Here is a 13944-nt window from a genome sequence, read left to right on the forward strand (position 1 = left end):
CATCTTGTTAAGCTACTGCGACCTCCACCATCCTTCCAAGGGGCAAAAAAAACCATCTTGTTAAGCTACTGCGACCTCCACCACTTTTCCAAGGGGCATTGATATTGTCTTTTTATTCTACTGCGACCTCCACGTCTCTTCCAAGGGGCATTAAAACCGTCTTGGTAAGCTACTGCGACCTTCACCACTTTCCGAGGGACATTGATATTGTCTTTTTATTCCAATGCGACCTCAACGTCTCTTCCTAGGGGCTTTAAAACCATCTTGTTTAGCTACTGCAAACTCCACGCCTCTTCCAAGGGGCATTAAAAACGTTTTGTTAAGCTACTGCAACCTCCACATCTCTTCCAAGGGGCATTAAAACCGTCTTATTACGCTACTGCAACCTCCACGTCTCTTCCAAGGGGCATTAAAACCATCTTGTTAAGCTACTGCATCCTCCACGTCTCTTCCAAGGGGCATTAAAACGGTCTTGTTAAGCTACTGCGACCTCCACCACTTTCCCCAGGGGCATTAAATTCGTCTTGTTAAGCTACTGCAACCTCCACGTCTCTTCCAAGGGGCATTAAAACCGTCTTGTTAAGCTACTGCAACCTCAACGTCTCTTCCAAGGGGCATTAAAACCGTCTTGCTAAGCTACTGCATCCTCCACGTCTCTTCCAAGGGGCATTAAAACCGTCTTGTTAAGCTACTGCAACCTCCACATACCTTCCAAGGGGCATTAAAACCGTTTTGTTAAGCTACTGCGAGCTACACCACTTTCCCCAGAGGCATTAAAACCGTCTTGTTAAGCTACTGCGACCTCCACCATTCTTCCAAGGGGCATGAAAACCGTCTTCTTAAGCTACTGCGACCTCCACCACTTTTCCAAGGGGCATTGATATTGTCTTTTTATTCCACTGCGACCTCCACCATTCTTCCAAGGGGCATTAAATCTGTCTTGTTAAGCTACTGAGACCTCCACGTCTCTTCAAAGGGGCATTAAAATGATCTTGCTAAGCTACTGCGACCTCCACCACTTTTCACAGGGGCATTAAAACCGTCTTGTTAAGCTACTGCAACCTCCACCACTTTTTCAAGGGGCATTGATATTGTCTTTTTATTCCACTGCGACCTCCACGTATATTTCAAGGGGCATTAAAACCGTCTTGTTAAGCTACTCCGAACTCCACCACTTCTCCAAGGGGCATTAAAACCGTCTTGCTAAGCTACTGCGACCTCTACCACTCTTCCCAGGGGCATTGATATTGTCTTTTTATTCCACTGCGACCTCCACCACTCTTCCAAGGGGCATTGGTATTGTCTTTTTATTCCACTGCGACCTCCACATCTCTTCCAAGGGGCATTAAAACTGTTTTGTTAAGCAACTGCGACCTTCACCGCTATTCCAAGGGGCATTAAAACTGTCTTGTTAAGGTACTGCGATCTCCACCATTCGTCCAAGGGGCATTAAAACCGTATTGTTAAGCTACTGCAACCTCCACGTCTCTTCCAAGGAGCATTAAAACCATCTTGTTAAGCTGCTGCAACCTCCATGTCTCTTCCAAGGGGCATTTAAACCGTTTTGTAAAGCTACTGAAACCGCCACGTCTCTTCCAAGGGGCATTAAAACTGTCTTGTTAAGCTACTGCACTGTCCATGTCTCTTCCAAGGGGCAATAAAACCGTCTTGTTAAGCTACTGCAACCTCCACGTCTCTTCCATGGGGCATTAAAACCGTCTTGTTAAGCTATTGCAACCTCCACGTCTCTTCCAAGGGGCATTAAAAGCGTCTTGTTAAGCTACTGCGACCTCCACGTCTCTTCCAAGGGGCATTAAAATCGTCTTGTTAAGCTACTGCGACCTCCACTACTCTTCCCAGGGGCATTGATATTGTCTTTTTATTCCACTGCGACCTCCAGCATTCTTCCAAGGGGCATTAAAACTGTCTTGTTAAGCTACTCCGACCTCCACCACTTTTCCCAAGGGCATTGATATTGCCTTTTTATTCCACTGCGACCTCCATGTCTCTTCCAAGAGGCATTAAAACCGTCTTGTTAAGCTACTGCAAACTCCACGTCTCTTCCAAGGGGCATTGAAGCCGTCTTTTTAAGCTACTGCAACCTCCACGTCTCTTCCACGGGGCATTAAAACCATCTTGTTAAGCAACTGAGACCTCCACCGCTCTTCGAAGGGGCATTAAAACTGTCTTTTTAAGCTACTGCTACCTCCACCATTCTTCCAATGGGCATTAAAACCGTCTTGTTATGCTACTGCAACCTCCACGTCTCTTCCAAGGGGCATTAAAACCGTCTTGTTACGCTACTGCGACCTCCACCACTTTCCCAAGGGGCATTAAAACCATCTTGTTAAGCTACTGCGACCTCCACCATTCTTCCAAGGGGCATTAAAACCGTCTTGTTAAGCTACTGCGACCTCCACCACTTTACCAAGGGGCATTGATATTGTCTTTTTATTCCACTGCGACCTCCACCATTCTTCCAAGGGGCATTAAAACCGTCTTGTTAAGCTACTGCGACCTCCATGTCTCTTCCAAGGGGCATTAAAATGATCTTGTTAAGCTACTGCGACCTCCACCACTTTTCCCAGGGGCATTAAAAACGTCTTGTTAAGCTACTGCAATCTCCAGCACTTTTTCAAGGGGCATTGATATTGTCTTTTTATTCCATTTCGACCTCCACGTCTATTCCAAGGAGCATTAAAACCATCTTGTTAAGCTACTGCGACCTCCACCACTTCTCCAAGGGGCATTAAAACCGTCTTGTTAAGCTACTGCGACCTCCACTACTCTTCCAAGGGGCACTGATATTGTCTTTTTATTCCACTGCGACCTCCACCACTCTTCCAAGGGGCATTGATATTGTCTTTTTATTCCACTGCGACCTCCACGTCTCTTCCAAGGGGCATTAAAACCATTTGGTTAAGCAACTGCGACCTCCACCGTTCTTCCAAGGGGCATTAAAACTGTCTTGTTAAGGTACTGTGACCTCCACCATTCATCCAAGGGGCATTGCAACCGTATTGTTAAGCTACTGCAACCTCCACGTCTCTTCCAAGGAGCATTAAAACCGTCTTTTTAAGCTACTGCAACCTCCACGTCTCTTCCAAGGGGCATTAATACCGCTTTGTTAAGCTACTGAAACCTCCACGTCTCTTCCAAGGGGCATTAAATCCGTCTTGTTAAGCTACTGCAACCTCCACGTCTTTTCCAAGGGGCATTAAAACCATCTTGTTAAGCTACTGCGACCTCCACCACTTTCCCCAGGGGCATTGATATTATCTTTTAATTCCACTGCGACCTCCACCGTTCTTCCAAGGGGCATTAAAACTGTCTTGTTAAGCTACTGCGACCTACACCACTTTTCCCAGTTGAATTGATATTGTCTTTTTATTCCACTGCTACCTCCACGTCTCTTCCAAGGGGCATTAAAACCGTCTTGTTAAGCTACTTCAACCTCCACATCTCTTCCAAGGGGCATTAAAACCGTCTTGTTAAGCTACTGCAACCTCCACGTCTCTTCCAAGGGGCATTAAAACCATCTTGTTAAGCTACTGCAACTCCCACGTCTCTACCAAGGGGCATTAAAACTGTCTTGTTAAGCTACTGCAACCTCCACGTCTCTTTCAAGGGGCATTAAACCGTCTTGTTAAGCTACCGCAACCTCCACGTCCCTTCCAAGGGGCATTACTACCGTCTTGTTAAGCTACTGCGACCTCCACGTCTCTTCCAAGGGGCGTTAAAACCGTCTTGTTAAGCTACTGCTACCTCCACCACTCTTCCCAGGGGCATTGATATTGTCTTTTTATTCCACTGCGACCTCCACCATTCTTCCAAGGGGCATTAAAACCATCTTGTTAAGCAACTGCGACCTCCACCGCTCTTCCAAGGGGCATTAAAACTATCTTGTTAAGCTACTGCTACCTCCACCATTCTTACAAGGGGCATTAAAACCGTCTTGTTAAGCTACTGCGACCTCCACCACTTTTCCAAGGGGCATTGATATTGTCTTTTTATTCCATGCGACCTCCACCATTCTTCCTACGGGCATTGCATTTCCTCCTAATTTTAGTCAGCTTTTGCTTTTCAATGCATAGGCGAACACTAAGGGAGACCCACTCCCCAATAATGAGTAGAAGGTTTGTAGTATGCTGTAATCCACGTCTGTTTCAAGGGGCATTGCATTTCCTCAAAATTTTTGGAAAGCCTTCCATTCACTGCTTAAGCCAACAGTGCACAGGAGACCCAGTTGCTCTAAATGGAAAAAATGGTTTAGTTAAGGCCCTCTGACCTCCATGTCACTTCCAAGGGGCATTGGAGTACCTCAAAATTTTTGTTAGGCATTGCACTCCCTGCATGCCCTTTAACTATGTAGCCAAACCGCTCCTTTTGGTACAGAAACATATCCTCCAAGACATGTGTGGTTGACTGGCTAGATATTGATGTGAATGGTCCCTGTTCCTCCTGCTCTTTTTCCTTTGCCACCACCTCATCCATCATTCATCACCTGAAGCTTTGTTTTAACAAAAGTCATAGAACTGTGATAGTAGCCGGAAAACATCTAGCAATCCTCGGAGGAGGTAGGATATGCGCCAAAACACTGACCACCGCAGGCCTAGCCACTACTATATACATGCGCTTGCATTCCAAGAAAACAAAGCAGATGCTAACTTCTATCACCATCATCATGCTCCTCTTCTTGGCACTCTTAACTCCCCTGATGGAGAAGCCAGGGCCCACCGGAGGAGTCTGGTTCTCTTTTGGGCTCGTCCAATGCTGCCCTAAAGCAGGCCAGGCTAATAAAATTGTGGGGGAAGTTTGAAGGAGAAATAGGGGCGGCTGGGGACCGTTTATGGACACCTGGCCGCCCCCAGGCGGCTGCGGACCGAGTATGGACACCCTGCCGCCCCCTGGCAGCTGGGGATCGAGCGTGGACACCCGGCCGCCGGGCGGCTGGGGACTGAGTATGGATACCTCACTGCCGAAGCAGCCATGAGGTAGGGGCCAGCTTCGGCCTCCTCCAAACTAAAAGGCCCCATTTCAAGTGCAAGCAAGCTAGCAGTATGGTATTGCAGCCTGGGGGTGGGTGGGTTGCAGGCTGCATACTTGCGCTTGCATTGCAAGGAATGGGGGAGGTACAATTGAACACTGCCCTGGGACAAGGACTTGCACGGGGATAGTTACAAGTCTGCATCTTCTGATGCGGAAAGGATCACTTCTGATGGGCACACTTTTAGGCAGTGACCTGGGTGTCAGAGATGCTTCCAGGGGTCTTCCCCATGCTGTTCCCATGTCTTTTCAGCACTGTATGCATGTGTCACACAGCACATGGCCAGATAGGATTGTAAAATGTTAAAATGACATTTCCCTGTGAATGCATTTGTCACAGTTGAAAGCAATACAAAAGTGCAAAAATGCATAAAAAATGCTACTTGTGAACATAGCCCAAGGTGTGGAGGAGTATTTTTGTTTTTGGTTATTTATTTTACCTTATACACAAGTCTTTACCCTGGAAAGGAAGTTCCTTATCATATTTCACAGGAAAACCGTTTCAGTTTCGTTTTTGAACGTTTTATTGTGAGCCCGTTGAAGTGGCTTAATACCTCTGACCACGTTGTTGACAGCAGTGACCTGGGGGTCAGAAATGCTTCCTAGGGCGATCCCCATGCTGTCCCCATGTCTTTTGAGCACTGTCACTATCGTTTTGGGCACTTTTTAGGCTTTCTACAGACTGTCGGGGGTGCCGCCGCAAAAATGCTCGGGTCTCCCATAGACTAACATTGGGCTCGTTGCTCGGGTCGAGCACCAGAGTATCATGGTGAGCTCGGCCCGAGCTTCGAGCACCCGAGCATTTTAGTGCTCGCTCAGCACTAATAGTAAAGCAAGCTTTTCTTGTTTCAGCTGAATGCACTTGACTGATGTTTAGGTTCAGTTTGGTCATAATATTCTGGATTACATCTAACTCCAATAACCCAACATATGAGCACATAGCAGCATGAAGAGGGAACATCTGCTCATTCCAATGTTAAATGCCTCAATCAAAATATATTGAATACCAGTATTACTAGCAAGTTGATACATATGGATATTCAATACACATTGATTGTAGCATTTAACTTTAAAGTGTGCAGCTGCGGTAGTTTTGCTTTTTTTATGAAAAAGAGAAAAAAACAAGATTGTCATTGCGAAACCAACACCTTCATCATATATTTTGGCGACTTACTAGAAATCGAGATGTACACCTGAAAGTAGTTGTGGATTTTTACTAAACGACATTTGCAGGTTTTTTTGCATTCAAGTCAATATGAGTTTATTGTAAACTGAGATTGAAAACTTGAAAATGTTGTTACGATGTATAATCTACTGTATGTACGTTCTGAAGTAGCTTACAACAATTAAGTAATTGAAACTTCCTCCCTCTACACTCATTAAAGAAAGTTCAGGGGATGTGAAGAAACCTTTGCAAACTCACATGCTTGGATGATAGTAGTCAATAACGGAGAATAAAAAATTGTGGAGTAAAGAGTTAACTGTTTAGAGTAGTCCATAGATAGAACATCCCTCTGTGTAGCAGAAAGAGAGACTACCACCTGCTTCCCGAAATCTCAAAATTCATTTAGAGTAAAAAGGGCATTGGTCTCAAGACCTTTTTTAAGGTGTTCTCCTGCTAATATTCGCACTTTTTATAAAACAGCTTACACGACAAAAATGATCATCAGCTTTATGAGCAATTTTTTTTTACTGGTAGATAGAGATAGTATTATATTGCACACATTGAGATTATTTCATACTTACCAACCATCGTGTTCATCTATTATCGACACCGCACTGGTCGACTTCTGCAGTTTATGACCTGTTGGATCGCTCCAGTGTTTGCTGGATGAGCCGGAAGTCACTACTCAATGTAAGTCTATGAGAGCCAGAATGAGGCCAGAATGGGAATCTCATAGCCTCACAATGAGAGCATGTGACCATTATCTCTAATTGCCTGTCAGTCAGAAGTTACGGTCACAAGGTGACAGTGAGAAACTAGAGTGGTGCTGGGAAGAGCAGAAGACAGTGCGTGGTAAGTATAACACTAGGGACAGGAAACTTACCTTAGTGGCACCACTCCGGGGCTGAAATAAGAAAAACACTGGAGTGGTGCATTAATATTTTTTCGTCTTATAAACATTATTAACTACTGATATATAAAAAAGAATGCCATACAGATGACAATACAGATGAATAAAAGTATACTTAGATTCACATGTCCTAAGGACCTAGAATCAGTCATTCCAGTCTTAGCCATGAAATGCACAGTTAGAATAACACTTTTAATATCATTTATAAATGTTAATTTTATGAATGTGAAATTTTTTCTCTCTGTGAATTAATACCATCTGAGCTGGTATTTTTTAATGCAAAATCCAGCAAATTAGTTTAAGATTATAATCCACTGGAACAGAAAATGCCATGTGCCGTGGTTTACCATTGAGCCAACTTGTGAGAAGTGTAACACAAGATGAGCAACAAATATGGTGGACCCAAAGTTTGTCTTGATTTCCAATTTTGCGCTAAAAATACAGGAAATAACTCTTCTCCATCAACGGCATTATGCTTCCTCTCTGTGATTCTAAAGTCACTTCGCCACAAATATAGCAAAAGTTATTGAGGTGGTTTACATAACTGCATCACATGTTTAACAGAATACTGTAGAAGTTTACGGCACTCCCTGGTTTGGAGATGAGGTGCTCAAGTAGGGTTCTAACCTGTTAACAAGCAAGAAACTTGGTACTCAAATTGCAGTGAATAAAACCAATTATTGAATGGCATTCCAATTAGTTGCTAACATTTCTGTCTTCACATTGGACCTTTATCAGAACTGATTACTGTGTGCAAATTTTCTTATTCTCTGCCGGATAGCAGCGCTATGGTAATTGCGACCTGCGTCGCCATTCCTCAATGACGCAGGTCACAATTACCGTAGTGCTGCAATCCGGCAGAGAATAAGAGAAATCAGTTCTGATAAAGGTCCAATGTTAGGACTGAAATGTTAACAACTAATTGGATTGCCATTAAAAATTTGTTTCATTCACTGCTTGTTTAACAGAATGTCCTATGGCACAAGAACAACAGAATTAAAATTAAATTTATTATAATAACAGTTTAAAGTAAAAGAAAACTTAGCGACAAAACTAAAACTGATATTCACAAAGGACAGTGAGATAATGAAGCTTTTTGGCATGTAATCCATGAAATCCCAAAGTGCACAAAACCCTAAGATTAGTCAACCATGGAAAAAACCTGGAACTATGAAAACAAGCCAACTTCATAAGAACAGTGCAAAGTTATAACAATCCCAGCACCTAAAAAGCTAAAGTAATTTATGAAGGGAGAATGTTGGCTAAATTTATTTGAAAACCAATATTGACTTGGGTTTATTATGTACAGTACTATATCTTTTCTTTTAAAGACACATAGGGTCTACACTATTATAACCTTAACAAAACAATGAAAATCTAATGAAGAACAAACTAATGCAAGTCTGTAAAGAGTCTCACTTAGTTTTTGGCATTTTTTTCCATCAATAGTTGGTTAAAAACAAATATACGTAATCACTGCTATTGTTTTTAATATATTACTGTATAAATTGAATTTCGAGTGATTACAAGATTCTGTTCTATTATGAAAGAGTTACAACTTACAAACACCCTTTGACAATGTACCAACTTTAGCAGTCTTCAATATATTTAGACATGTTGGTTATTTGTTGACCAGAGTTGTAATGTTTAGCTAAGGATTTTACAGCAAATAGCCACTTGTGACTACACTACTTTTGTATTGATCCCTCCCAGAATCCTAATATTGTCAATCTCAGGACATGAAGAAAACAAATGTTGTACTCTATCATAGTTTCAGAGTTTGAAAGTTGACTTCCTTAAAGATGAGCTTTCACTGTATTCTTTTAATTTAAAAAGGTCGCACACTACTTTTACATTGATGGCCTATCCTTGGGATAGGTCATCAATGTCCGATCAACCAAGGTCCGACACCTGGCACCCCCGCCGATAAGCTGTTATTGGAGTTGGCTGTGGCGGCCTCCGGCTGGAAGTACTTACCTGAAGAGTTGGCCATCTACTTATAGTGGCTGCCGCAGGGTTCTACACATCCGCCTCCTATTCAAATCAATTGGAGGCGGATGTGTAGTACCCTGCCTCGGCCACTTCAAGTAGACGGCCAGCTCTGTAAGCAATTACTTCCAGCTAGCGGCCACCACCGGCACCGATAACAGCTGATCGGCGAGGGTGCCAGGTGTCGGACCCAGGCCAATCGGACATTGATGACCTATCCTAAGCATAGGCCATCAATGTAAAAGTAGTGGACAACTTCTTTAAACTGAGTACCTTCTCCGATTGCTGCTGATCCACCAATTCTAGAATAATTTTTCTCTTTCTTCTGTTCCTCCCTGGTAATAAAGATGTAAATTTTACCTACAGCCAGTTGGGTCCCCCAGAACTTCTCAGGAGCGAAGAACCTATGCATTCCATTGAATCCATACCCCCTCTATTTTCACTCAGATAGGAGCTCTTCTCTCCTGTCACCTGTGCCACTAAAAAGTTTATTGACTCTTTAAGTTATCTGAGTCCTCTTATATGAGAAAACCTTCTGTGAGGAGTTGATCAAGATGGTGTGTTATTTGTCAAGTTAAACTTAGCTACATCAGTATATATTCCATCAATGAAAAGCTGGTTAAGGCATGAGAAATTCAGGAAAGCTGGATATTTCTAACAAAGTATAGTGTGGCATCTCCTATTATTGAGCCTGGATTTCAACAATGAAGTCACTGGACAAGGTCTTCAAATCAAGGAACATTTCATTAGCGGTGAAGACTTGGCTTGTACATAGTTTGATCTTTTCTGTGATAACATATGTATACGAAACCTGGGCAATAAAAAAACAAGACATAAGAGTCGACGCCTTTGAAAAATGTGGTGCTCGAGAAGGATGTTTTCAATACAATGGATGGCAAGAAGAACAAGCAAATCAATTATGGAACAAATCAAGCCAAACATACCACTCAAAGCAAGGATCCTCAAGCCATGACTTACCTACTTTGGACACATCATATGATGAGAGAAATAACAGGAGAAGGACATCATGGTTGGTAGAAAAAACAAGGTGTAGAGGAAGACCAGCAACCTGATGGCTTGGTAATATTAAAATAATGGCAGAGAAGACCTATCTAGACACAAGATCCATCTTCCAACAGATCGTTCATCCATAAAGTCACCATGGTTCGAGATCGAGCTGAAGGCCACTAAAAAAGGTAGGTTTGGTAGTAAGGCTATCCTTTCTTTCCTACTTTAGTTTTCTCTGTAGCCCTCTTTCAGTCCAGGTTTTAGGCTGATTCATTGTTAGGTTTAGAAAGGAGTGCATGTTAGTTGGTGAAAAACTGAAAGCACAGAAGGTGTCTGTTGGAGAGACTTTGCAAGGACTGCTAATTTGGTGCTATCAGTGATAGGTAACATTAACGTTTCTTCTCAATCCTCTCTGGGGCGTATGCGCTTTCACCCCTCCCAGATGTCAATCACAGCTCATCATCATCTAAGACTGAGAGACTGCTAGATCAGCTGCCGGGCTTGGATTGGCAGCATCTGGCAGGAAGGGGTGATAGCACATGTTCAAGAGAAGACTGAAGAAATGCAAAGTTGGAATGCAAAGCAGAGATTTCGAATAGTGCTCTCCTGAAGAAACACATTTTAATATTTCTGAAAAGAAACGACGCAGCACAAAATTGAAAAGAGCAGCAGAATCAGCGGAGTTCAGGGATTTTACAAAGTATTTCTCTAAAAGTTTTTGAGTAAGTGACAGGTCCTCTTTGAATCTATATTTTAATAACTGTGCAATATACAAGACATAGGGGGGAATTTATTATCTCTTTCATTTACTGTAGCAAGCATGGACAGCCCAAAGATATATCAATATAATTAGAAAATATTGCCTTTATATAGAGCTTACGTAAGTTGTAGGGGACAAAGGTAGGTTTCAAAAGTCTTAACATCTGGTTGTGTAGATGGTATCTACTGTTGCCACATATTGAAATCTATTATTGTTTTAATTGGATCTAGCTCTTCATTACAACATGTAGGACGCCCACCACTTTGGAAGGATTGGACAGCTCTGAATTACTTCATGTGCAGCTGTGCCTATATGTCTGCCAGATAACCATGTGAGACATGAATACACTTTAAAAAAAATGTAAAAAGGTGCAAAGACAAAATATTTAAAGGGGTATTTTGGTTTACGAAAATGATTACATTTCCACTAGATAGATGATAATTGTTACATTTTTGTGGATGCCACTGCTGGTTCCATCTCCAATAGCTAGTCTTGTGTACCCAAATTCCCCCTGGTTCTTGCAGGCCAGGAGGTTTTGAATGGACTGGCAGGTCACTTGTAAAGTCATATATTTTCTAGAGCTGATAAAATGAATGAAATCACGGTTGAAGTTATGAGGTTTTCACTGTTAAACATACAGTTCTGCAACTTTATCAACAAGATCAAACTCCCTAACCCCTGGGTGAAGCACATAGATATAGATAGGGGTTAGGCTAGGGTGTGACTAAAGTGTGAAGTTTTATGGGGAGAGGTAGCCCTGGGTATCCCTGTGCTAGCCATGATTACACATGTTTTAGTACATACTAAGTAGTGTGACATCAGCTTGACCGGCATTGGTTTCTCTTATTAACTAGTAATTGTTCTTGCACTATTTTTTTTTTACATTTATTAGATTTTACATGTATTTATATTAAAAGTCCCATTTTGAACGTAATGATTTGCGGATATATTTGTGTTGTTGTTTGCAGCTCTTGCTATACCTTGGTTGCTGTGATTTCCTGTGAGCATGAGACCCTAACTCCAGGTTATGAAGCCCAGATCTGGGAAAGTGGATAAGTTAGGTCAAACAGAATGTAAATGAAGAATGATATATAGCATATTTAGCAGCTTTTCAATGCATATTTTATCAGCCATAACTATAGTAGCCTTCTATATTTCTTTGATTTTGATGAATACAGTGACTATCAAATAAAAAAATCACATTGATACCATTGAAATACTTTGTAATTCAATCTGTAATGTGTTCAGCTCGTTGTACAATTTTAACTCTTTATTTCTCAGAAAATCTTAAAGAAACCCTCCTCCCATCAATATATTTTTTTCATTAAATGTGTGTCTGGTGTGTAGTATCAGTATATTAATATACTCACCTACCGCCGCTTTCTCTGGGAGTCAACGCCATATTGCTCCTCTTCTCTGTGACGTCAACGCTCTTCAGACTAGACAGATCACTCTATGCTCTATGCGTGAGCCGTAAAACTCTTTTACAATGTAAGTCTATCGATCCTCGTTCTAACGCTTCATAGGCATACATTGTAAAGGCCTCTTCTGGGTCACGCAGACAACAGAGTGATCCGGAGAGTCTACAGAGCGGTGACATCACTAAGAAACAGAGAATACACTCACACTACACTACATGTAGAGATGAGCGGTATTCGACTCGAACTGTTCGCCAATCTCAAATTCGAGCTGTTTTGGGCGGTGTTCGAGCCGTTCGGCGAACACGAACAATTTGAAAAAAATTCGGCTGTTCAAGGTTATGTTCGATAACTGTTTGTGCACAAAAATCATAACTGGATTTTTTCTCAGTAATGCTGAAAATTAATGTTAATATGCAGTTTGAGTGTACAGCGGGGCGGGGGGAGGGGCAGGGGATGGATCTCTGCAGAAATAATGAAGAGCTCCATTTTTTTTTCTCTTTCCCGCATTTACAGTGGGGAGGTGCAATCTGTCAGCCTATCAGCAGCACACACACGGAGCGAACTTTTTCACACAAGCAAGGGCATGTGTCATTGGCAGTGTATGTCACATGTCCTTGCCCTTTAAGACCCAGCCATTTTCCCCGTCACCACCATTTTCTCACTGCTGCAGCTGCGTGTTAGACGGCACCGCTGTTGCTGTGTGCGCTCTACTTTGTTAATTTCAAGCCAATTTTCGCACAAATCTACAGATAGCTTGGGAGTATGGAATAGTTGTGATTGCAGTCCTTTTAAGGACTAGGTTACATCATTTCCTATGACTTTTATCAGGCAGGTCTGTGCTCTTAAATAGATAGGTTGGGAGTAAAGAATAATTATAATTGCAGTCCTTTTGAGGGCTAGGTTACATCAGTTCCTAACACTTTTTGCCAGGCAGGTCTGTACCAGTGCTGTGCAAGTTTTTTTCACAGCATTTGGCTAAATCTAGCTAAGCAAATCCTTTTTGGCCTCTTGCAGTGTGTGTTAGTCAGTGGAGTAGCCTATCTGTGTTGCAAGCTACATCACCTGTGTATAGAATACAATTTTTTTTACTGCACCTAGCCAAGTAAAACCTTTTGGGCATAGCATCATTCTATTACTCCATCTATACTAACCTCCACCAGGTTGCAAATTCAAAATAATTTTTATCTGCATCTAGCTCTGAAAAAATATTTGGGCTTGTAGCAGTGTGTGGGACTTGTTCTATTAGTCCATCTATACTAACCTCCACCAGGTTGCAAATTCAAAATAATTTTTATCTGCATCTAGCTCTGAAAAAATATTTGGGCTTCTAGCAGTGTGTGGGACTTGTTCAATTAGTCCATCTATACTAACCTCCACCAGGTTGCAAATTCAAAATAATTTTTATCTGCATCTAGCTCTGAAAAAATATGTGGGCTTGTAGCAGTGTGTGGGACTTGTTCTATTAGTCCATCTATACTAACCTCCACCAGGTTGCAAACTCAAAATATTTTTTTTCTGCATCTAGCTCTGAAAAAATATTTGGGCTTATAGCAGTGTGTGGGACTTGTTCTATTAGTCCATCTATACTAACCTCCACCAGGTTGCAAATTCAAAATAATTTTTATCTGCATCTTGCTCTGAAAAA

The sequence above is a fragment of the Phyllobates terribilis genome, unplaced genomic scaffold, assembly GCF_046119375.1.
Source record: "Phyllobates terribilis strain yellow unplaced genomic scaffold, ASM4611937v1 Scaffold_4__5_contigs__length_816908805, whole genome shotgun sequence".
NCBI classification, from domain to species: domain Eukaryota; kingdom Metazoa; phylum Chordata; class Amphibia; order Anura; family Dendrobatidae; genus Phyllobates; species Phyllobates terribilis.